We start from the raw sequence: 9,939 nt of genomic DNA on the forward strand, positions 1-9,939 counted from the left end.
ATCAGACAAGGTGGAAAAGTTCCAAAACTTAAGGAGACTTACCTGGTGGATTTATTTGAAAAGGACGAGTTATCAAGTACTCAGGCTCAGCTTTCCCTATGAAGTCCTAATCAGCTTCCACAAACATCTAGGTTTTAAAATAAATTCCTCTTCTCAATTACATTTAAAACGTAAATTTGTCTTTTCTAGAGCTTAATGCTGTAACAGAAGTGTTATTTCTACTGAAACCCACTATAGTGCCAGGCTGTAAGCCCACAGTTTTGTAAAATTATCTTCTCAGGACACTCTAGATAAATGAACTGCTCTAAAGCACAGGATTCCCACCTGAAGAGCCAAATAAGCAATTATTTCTCTAATCCGATTTCCAGCTATTAGGAAAATCAGGCAAATAATATAGACTCAGGTGTGAGGCTCTTGTAGAGAGCCTCTTTCCTAGTTAGCACTGGTTTCCACTGTTACCATCAAGATACTTCAGTACCTGGACAATATCAGCTCACTAATGAAGAGCAGGTGATTAGACCTGAACCCAAAGGAGCAAATGCTTCTGTCGTTGAGCTGAAGGGAATGTTGTGAAATGTTTCTAGCCATGTTTCTGGCACCTGGACAAGTGCATTGGAGGAAAGGCTTTCTAGCTCTATGTTTAACCAAGCTGTTTCACCTTAGCTTGTGCACATTCGTGTCTCCTCATATGTAAATGCAATCTAGAAGCTGCTTCTGTCCTCTGCTAGGTTTGGTCTGGGAATACAGATCCCTCTCCAAGGTCAGAAATCTTTGGCCTCAGCACTTTTTAATCCTGTAACTAATAAGAGATAAAAATATAAGACTAGCAGAGGTTTTTAAAGTAATCACTCTTTCCTTTAATTGATATGCCTGAATTGGAAAAATTCATTGATGTTTCCTACATTATTTTTTTCTGTTTTTGAGATATATGTTGGAATCAAGATAGGCTCTTTTCCTTCCCTTTGACTTAGTAGGTTTGATACTAAAACAGGAAAAGATAAGGAAAAGTCTAAAATAGTTACTGAGAGATACTTACTTTTAATGCTTTCAGCTGCCTATCTTCATTGACCTGTTCTGCCATATTATTCAAATCTCTTTCTGGTCAATCCATTATTTATTTTTCATCCAGATAATCCAGAAGTTCTAACCTAAAAACTGATTTGCCTTAGATGATGGCCAGTGATCACCTTACCACACTCCAGTCCTCATAGAGGTTTGTCAGTGTTTAACCAACATCTGCTATTGGCATTGCCATTATCTTCTGTAACTTGAATCCACCAGAAACATAATAAGACAACATATTTAACAAAAAAATTGTATTTAATTGGCAAAGTACACATGCAAAGTGTACCAGTTTGAACTGCAGCTGGAGTAGGGTCTAGAGTTCAATGATGCTGCTAAATCTCCATATTGCAGCATCCATGAGAAGTACTTTCTGTCATCTCTGTTGATTTTGGTAGATGATGACCTGGCCTCAATTCATCATATATTTCATCAGACTTAGATGGACGCAGTGACACCCTGCAAAGCTCAGAACAATGTGATGTCTTCTGTAGTTACACAGGTCACATCCCTAATGTACCTTTTACTTGCTTCATCCAGAGCCAAAAATCTGACATGGGATCTCATATTATCTCCAAAGTGGTTCAGACCTGTAACTATGCTGAAAGACTAAATTTCTAGCAGTTTGGGTAAAAGTGCCAGAGCTGAAGCAGGAGATATCAGTAGTGAATAGCTGTTGGAGGCATGAAGGGGAGTTAATTTAGTAGACTCAAATAAGAGAACCATGAGGCTGTAGACATGGCTGATGTGTATAATTAATAGAGAAAGGGGAGCTAAAAGTAAACAAGAAAAGGAAGATTAAAGAATTCTAAAAAAAAAAATACAGAAGTGATCATGAAACCTTAACTAGGGTACTACCAAGGATAAGAACTAATCTGAACAATCTGAACAGGAGTATGAGTGAACCTGTGTTTCTGTGTGATAGCTGACTATTGTACATGAAATAGATAGAAGTAAGTAACTTAACAGGTTATTTTGATCCCCTATTCGAAGTGGGGAGAAGATCAGAAGGGATGGAAGCGAGTTTATCATATTTTCTCTTCCAGAGTTCTATAGTTTTCTTGCATTAATAGCTGATAAAGTTATGAGTTTACTTCTTTCTCTGCTTCCCTGAAGTAGGCATTCCAGTTAATATTAGAAATAAATCTAGGCATAAACACCCATATTATGTGTTACAATAACAGCTTTAGATCTGACGTCATCTGCTTTGTTTTTGTGTGACTCCTCAACATTTACTCATAGCTATGACACAGTACAGGGTATCACTTCCTTAAAGACATGGAAAGAACTAAGCAGAGAAGGCAATATTTTGTATAGAATTTTTTGAGTGGTTAGCCTGGCCTCCCCTCAGTTTGACTATGTAATGCCAGGCTTCCTTCCTTCCTTTTTTTTACACTGGCAGATAGTAAGGAGTGTTTCACAGCAAACCTCTCAGTTACATGGAAAATGGTGGTTTGTAGATTATGTGTGAACTTGCTGCAAGGAAGCTGCTCTTGATGGAGCTACCCAGAGCACTATGAGAAGCTGTGAGCTGACCAGCTCTCCTGAGCCTTAAGCTGCATCATGCAGAAGACACAGACTGCTCCGAAAGTGTTGCCTAGGCTGGTCCTACTTACTAGTTCAGGTTTAGAGGCTGAACTGTGTAATACTGTGCAACAGGATGAATATGTATTGTCAGAATATAAATGGTTATGTTTATAGAAACTATTTATAGGACCATTAGTGGTATGTAGCAGTATAACAATGTGAAGGACTTGCAGCTTATAGTCAAAAGCAGATTGCTACAACAAGTAGAGTTACAGTTAAGAGTTGTGCTTTCTGGTAATAAATCTAATGAACTACCAGTCAGTTCTTCAGAATCTGGGCCTAATACAGATTATGAGAAATTCACTCAGCTGTCACTCAGCTATATAACACCTTGGCCAACCACTGAAGGCAGATGGATGGGTTTTTGCCATTTGAGTTCAGTGGCAGCAGGTTATTACCAGTCCACTGCATTCACGCCCTTCTCTTCCTACTTCTGTGTGTTATGATTAATACTGCACTATGTCAGTATTATATGAGGGGGCTGGGTTTTCTTCATGGTAATTTGCATATCTGAATGACACATACTTCTTTTATCTGATTACCTCCATCAGAACCCAATTCAGGGGCCCAGTTATTTTCCCGAGAGACATAAGTTCTTCCCATTACATGACTGTGGTTTAAAGCCTCAGCAATGTTTCACCCAGTTAGCTAATACAAACAAAAGCAAATGTTTGATTCTTGTTGTCTTTGTCACTTTGTTTTGTTAATAGTGACTTTCATTAAATAAATGCTCAGTTCAATTTATGGGGTCATTTTGGGTCAGGTGTACTGAGTAGGACCAATGTTAACACAGTACAGAAAGTAGAATTTAGCTAACTTGATTTATATTGCTGCTATTTTATAACTACAGTTCAAGGAAAGTTCCAGATAGCTAAGCAGTGTGCAAACATATAGGGAAGAGATTTCTTCTGCCACAGATTTTTCAACATCTAAATATATAATGCAAAACAGATTATGAAAGCACAAAATGACACTCACTGCTGTTTGAACTCATGCAGTGATTAATTTAAGTCTTCTGCTCAGTTGTTGATAGGAGTAAATTCTGATTTCCTGAACTGTTTCTGTTTCAAGTTTTAAGCCTTTACCACAACTAGTGATATTTTTCTTAAAAATCCAGTCCTAGAATATCTGGATATATGGCTAGTTTTTTTCTCAGGTTTTGATGAAAATTTAAACCTTATGTTTGAAAAACCCCAAAGTATCCATGTTCAAAGGGTATTTTTTAAATTGATATGATTCTCTTTAGGCAAATCTGTGGGTTTAGAGGACTTTATAATTTTGTAATGATGGTGGATTAACAACAGTGAGTGGTGAACTGAGATAAATTACTAGTGTAAAGGATCAAACCTCCCAAAAAATACAAGCTTATAAAAGGATATTTGGAGGGCACTACAAAAGGCAAGCTTTTTTATGGATTTGGTTTCTCAAAAGCTCATGTTTTCAACCTTTGTTCCAGAACTGTGAGGGCTAGAAATGTTTTTTAGGAAAGTATTCTGTACTTAGGGCTGCAAAATCAGAAACGATGCAGGTGCTACCTAAGATTGTGATAAGATGCAACAGGCTGATGAAAAGCAAGACAGTATGCTGTGTAACAACAAAAAGAGCTCTGTGATAGAGCAGAGTCTCAGGAGTTGAGAGGGACCTCAATCTGTTTTCTACTCTACACAAGAAGTAGGTGGAGGAAGCAGAGGGTTCTCCTTATTCTAGTTTCTTTCTCAGTTCCCCTCTTGACTTGCTGATTGGAATTTAAAGCCTGACTTATAACGGGACAGTCTTTTATTCTTTCTCCACTTGGTGTAAGAGCACGGTACAGTGGTTTTTAAGCTATAAATAATTATCCCAGCACCAAAACCTTAACTGGTATGACTATGCAATCCTATTGCTGTTCCCAAGCACATTGTCTTGCTTACATGTCAGACCATGTCATGCTTACATGGCCTACCTTGCTTTCAGGGCGAAGGAACCTCACACAGCGCTTTAAACGTTAGGTGTGTGTACTTCTACAGGCTCAGGGTCTCTGTGCTGCTGAGACCTGACCCGAAAGTGCATGTGACTTTTCTCACCTGAGGGCAGGGAAATGGAATTGCAAAGTCTTCAAATGTTGCTGTTTACCTAGACATCCAAATAAGAATATGAGACTACGGTTTAAGCCCTTGGGTGTATTTACAACAGCTCTTCCCAGCTTTAAGCATTGTGCTGCCAACAATTGGCTGCACCCAAAGACACTCCCTTAGATAGCATAGTGAGAACTGTGCTGCTTGTGTTCAGATCAACAGCAAACTCTTGTTGACCTACCAGGGTGTAGGGCTGGCGGCTGAGGGAGGATCCCTGCCTTCTCTGCAGACTTGGAAAGTATTCTGACAGTGGGCTCATCTGGTTGCAAATAGTAAGGCTGGGCAGCATCTGCAAAACTGTTCAAGTATTTTCTTGAAGCAAGATTTAGCTTTACAAACTGTGTGTTGGTCTGCAAGAAGGTAATGTGGGTGTCATGGTGACTATGAATGCTTCTGGGGAGATCCATCTGAGTTTGCTGGAGTTCTGACAGTGGTTTAGACAGGTTAGAATGATGTTCTTGTGATGAAAGTACTATTCTTATTCTAATGATAAGGAACAAAAGTCCAAAGAAATTAAGATTGAAAATAAGAATGTTAGGATGATTCTGAAACAACAAGAGACTCATTTGCCCCCCAGCTTTTGTCACTACGCAGATGAATATACCCACCCTGTCATGATCTGTATGTGCCACACTCGAACAATTCAGATGGCTCTGGAGCCCACTATATCTTGTTCCATCTCATGAGCATACTTGGAGGATGTCATTATGCCATTAGAAAAAAGTCAATTGTCATTGGACCGTACTACAGGACCTGCCTGGCTAGAAATTTGGACACACTGGTATAGTATTTGCTATGTTCACAGCAATTGCCCCAGTTGACTTCAGTTGCAGATGTGAGTGTTTTTAGTACTTCTGCAATCAAACTCGGTGTCTGTCGAGCACCTAGAGATGAGGAACACCAACTACCTGTGAAAAGTTTGGGTTTAAGTGATGTGACTAGCATCACATAGGAACTCTGGCACAGAAGAGGAGACAATATGGCCCACTTGGTCAGGATTAAGGATCTAATGCTGTCTCTTCTGGCAGTTACCTGCTTGTTTGTCATAATCCTCCCAGCTTTTGCCAGGAAATTAATGGAGGCCTTATAGAAAGCAGTCTCTTTAATATGCAGTTCTTTTCTAGAGCAGCCCTATCCAGGTGCCCTGGAGTGACAACTTTCATACAAAGCAAAGAAATTTTTCTGAAGTTATAAACTGAAAATAATCAATTAATAAGAAGTTCTCATCGATGGTTTAGTGGTGCTATAGTAGAATAATCAGCCCCATTCATAATAGTCTCAATAGAAAGAGAGGGAAGATCTAAAATAAAAGTAACAGCCAGCGACCAATTCTTGGTTAGTATTGCAGGTAACCCTTTAATTATTTTCCACTTTGCAAACAAATCTCCAAATCCTGATTCTGCTGACCTGAATAGCAAAAACTTACTTTGATCCTCTATTGACATGCAGTACTGTGATTTTTCTGGTTGCATGAAATACCTGTAGTGTGAAGCATAAAAACTGTCTAACTGCCATGGAGCAGTCTATTGATTTTACAATAATATCACTGAGTTGTAACCTTTCAGAAGAGCAGCTTTAAAACCTTGAAACAAGTCTTAAATAAACTTGAAAGTGGAAGAGACAAGGCCAGATTTAATCAAAGTATCTATGACTCATCTTTCACTATTTATCAATATTTTGTGTGACAAAGTCATGCAAGCAGCATCTCTAGCTGAAAAATACTCTCTTGCTGAAAATAGAACTAGTGATTCCCTCTCTAGAAGATGCTCTGCTTATGAACAGCACAAATTGAAACAGAAATGCTGAGCCGGAAGGTAAATCTGAAAACTGAACTACTGAGCTGTAAACTCATGATGCCTTTCATCACAATAACCTACAGAAAAAGTCTACTCCCACTAACTTTCATCCAATATGACCTGAAATTGTCAGGCACCATTGCATCTCAGCCATTCATTAGGTCTTTGATATTACTGAAGTTGAAGAATTCTCCTTGTCCTCACCATTTTCGAAGAAAAAATGTTTCTGGAGTCACTGATGATCTCTCCCCACAATGTGAGGTATACACGATTCCTTATTTGTCATAAAATACTGTAAAGTCATGACATAATCAAGTAGCACCACAAATGAAGACTTTGTCATCTCGAACTGTCAGTAGCCTCCTGATTTTCTGAGGATTTCAGCAGTGTTTCTCAGGCTATGACTCATGTCTTTAACAGAACAGGTCAGAGATTTCAGTAGAAAAGCCTCATCACATGCAATACATGCCCAAACCTGTTACGGTTCTTTAACCAGGGGCCAAAACCAACCACAAGTATTTCTGTTTCATCACCTGACCCCTTAACAGAAAAAACAGCTATTGAATTTTATTATGTTTGTTAAGTTCTCCTAATAGCTATGCAAAGTGCCTCTTTTTCCATGCGTATATCAAAGCCATATCATCATGAAAAAAAAATTTAAAAATTCACTTCTGACTCCTTTTAACTCTTGGATGTGCTTCTGTGCCAAGACTGCTATAGAGCTAGACTCTTCTTAGAAAATGTGCAATCAACAGAATACTTTGCCAAATTCTCACTGGCCATTTCTAGAAAGGAAAGCTGTCACTGATTTTGAGTTTTAAGCTTTTCCACTTTTGTTTGCATGGAAACACTTGAAAGATGCATTAGAGAACTGACACAATGGAAATTAAATATGAGTGGCACATACATAAAAGTCAGATCTAATTAATGGAGACCACCCAAAACTTAGTCCTGCCCTGAAATCTCTTGAAGAAATAGACATGTTGGTTTTTTAATATCTACCTTAAAAGGCATTTGACAATTTGAACGATCTCCAAAATTTCCAAATTTGGTAATATTCACGTCAGGCATTTGTTAGGTAAATACTTCTGAGCTGTGAACAGCAGCTCTGAAATCTCCAGGCTTGCTGAAGTAGGTCTAAAAAAACCAAGGCAGCATGTCAGACTTCCTAGAGCAATCTAAACTTGTTTAACAAAGACCGGAGGGAAAAAATAGAGAGGGAAATTCTGAGTAAATGGAATCTGTGTTTATCAGTGTCCGTCTTGGCCACGTGAGAAAGGGGATGAACTTGACACTGAAACAAAAAAATCCCCTTTGATTTCCACCCAATCCATTGCGTTAAACTCTAACCTGCACAGACACCTGAGTACAGCCCTCTGCTTGTCACTGCATGAAGGTTTTCCACGGAAAAACTACATGTCAAAGAATTGTAGTACAAACAGAAGGTCACAGAGCTAAGGAAATTCCTGTTAAAATAATAGCTTTCTAAACATTAAATAGATTACCACAGAGAAGAAACAGTATGTTTGAAGATATCAGTAACAGCATGTTGGCACTCAAGTCACCTGGTGAAGAGCTGGTAGGAAGCTATTTCAGTCATATGACAGAAAGCCTGAAGAGCCCTAACAAGAGCTGAAAATCTAGTGTTCTCTAGCAGCTACAGTGTATGGTTCGTCAGGAAGACAGTAATAACAGAAAATATCTGCGATTGTTCTTCATTACATACAGAGTGTCTAAGACAGTTAACAACAGGGTGAGTCTGAGTAAAGGTGCCTGGTTTTATGGACTGTGCTCCTTTTTTTCTTTTTTTTTTTTTTTTCCACAGAGAACTGTAAATGCCTTTTTCTTTTCAGAGAAAAACTGTGCTGTGATGAGAAATCTTTTGCAAAGCCATTCTATTTCTGAGGAACTCATGTACTTTGTGATTCTGTGGGAAGGAATGTATTTAAACTCCTGAGGGATTTAGGGCTATGCTCTGTGGAGAGAATGTTAGACTGTGAGCCTGGCTCCTGGAAGACATCATCTGTACCCTGTGAGTGGTTTTAGGCTGTATCTCAACAGGATTCATCAAAAGTGAAGAACTGAGGACATGCATAGCAAGCTTGTGTCCAGCATAGAAAATGAGCAGAGCACTTGAACTAAGTGAGCCTAGAGGATATTTAGTGATAGCAGAAGCAATGTGATGACTGATGTCATAGTCTGCTTGTCAGGCAAACAGGGAACTGACTTTGGGAGTTTGGAAAAGACTATGAGTTGTGACTACGTTATGAGTATGCAAAGGCAGGGGTCTTGTTTCCAGCTAGGTGGACAGGCTTTTGAGAAATGCAAGAGAGGAACTGACTCTTGTGGTGAAAGGGTCACAGTGACATAGGGAGGTTCTGCAGTCAAATTCAGACTGTGATGTAGAAAACCAGAAAGCAGAACCTCCATACATCATTTTCTGAAATGTGCGTAGTATTATATGTAGTGCCGGTCAGATTTGCAGAGCAAGCCTCAGTATCCAGCTGAGGAAATGACATCAGAAGGAAAGTTTTAAAGTCTTTGGGAAGTGGCCATGTAAAAATGAGAGGTTATAGCAAGTGCATGCCCCACCATGCATAAGAATCCAGGTGCTTCAGCTGAGGACCTGCTCAAGGTCTTCCTCACCACAGAAACCAATATGCCAGAAGCTGACAGATTTTGACCTTTCAATTGCTGTGGGGTCAGGACACTATACAATGTAATCCACCATCCACAAACTGGGCAGTGAATTACAATTGTGCCGTTGTGTTTCTGTCTAAAGCTTATACAGAGAGACTCCAAAACCCTTACTTTAAGAAGATGAAGACAGCAGAACTGTTCCTTTATAGATCTTACAACTCCATCCACTTCTTTTCATTGAACTGAAATATATGTATTTTTTTAAATGGACATGATACTGTTAAGAGACCTAAAATTACTCCGTAACTTTAGTTACTACTTACAGAACATGAAATGCAATAGGTTTATGAGATCTGCAATTCACTGGTTTGACTCATTGTGTATTTTGTTATATAGTTTGTATAGTAGGCAATAACGCATATAGATAAAATTGGTTCTAAGGGTAAAGAGAACCAGAGATTACTTTCTTTACTGTATATGCTGCAGTCTTGTTTAGTGGTATGAATGTTAGCTTCAGTGCTGAATGCAGCAGAGGGTTTGTTACAATTTAATGCAAACCATCTTGTTTCTGCAAGTACAGACACCCTGTACAGGTCCAGCATTGGCAACTGTTGTTTTATTTATGGCAAGAGCAGATTATTTTTCTTTGCTGCATTGTTTTTCCTTGTGTTTTATTATAAAACTAGTTTTAACAGCAAAATGGTCCCCCAAACCCTACCCTCAAGGTCAGTTTCAATTCT

Source organism: Manacus vitellinus, unplaced genomic scaffold, assembly GCF_001715985.3.
Source record: "Manacus vitellinus isolate BGI_N305 unplaced genomic scaffold, ASM171598v3 scaffold_0_pilon, whole genome shotgun sequence".
Taxonomy (NCBI): domain Eukaryota; kingdom Metazoa; phylum Chordata; class Aves; order Passeriformes; family Pipridae; genus Manacus; species Manacus vitellinus.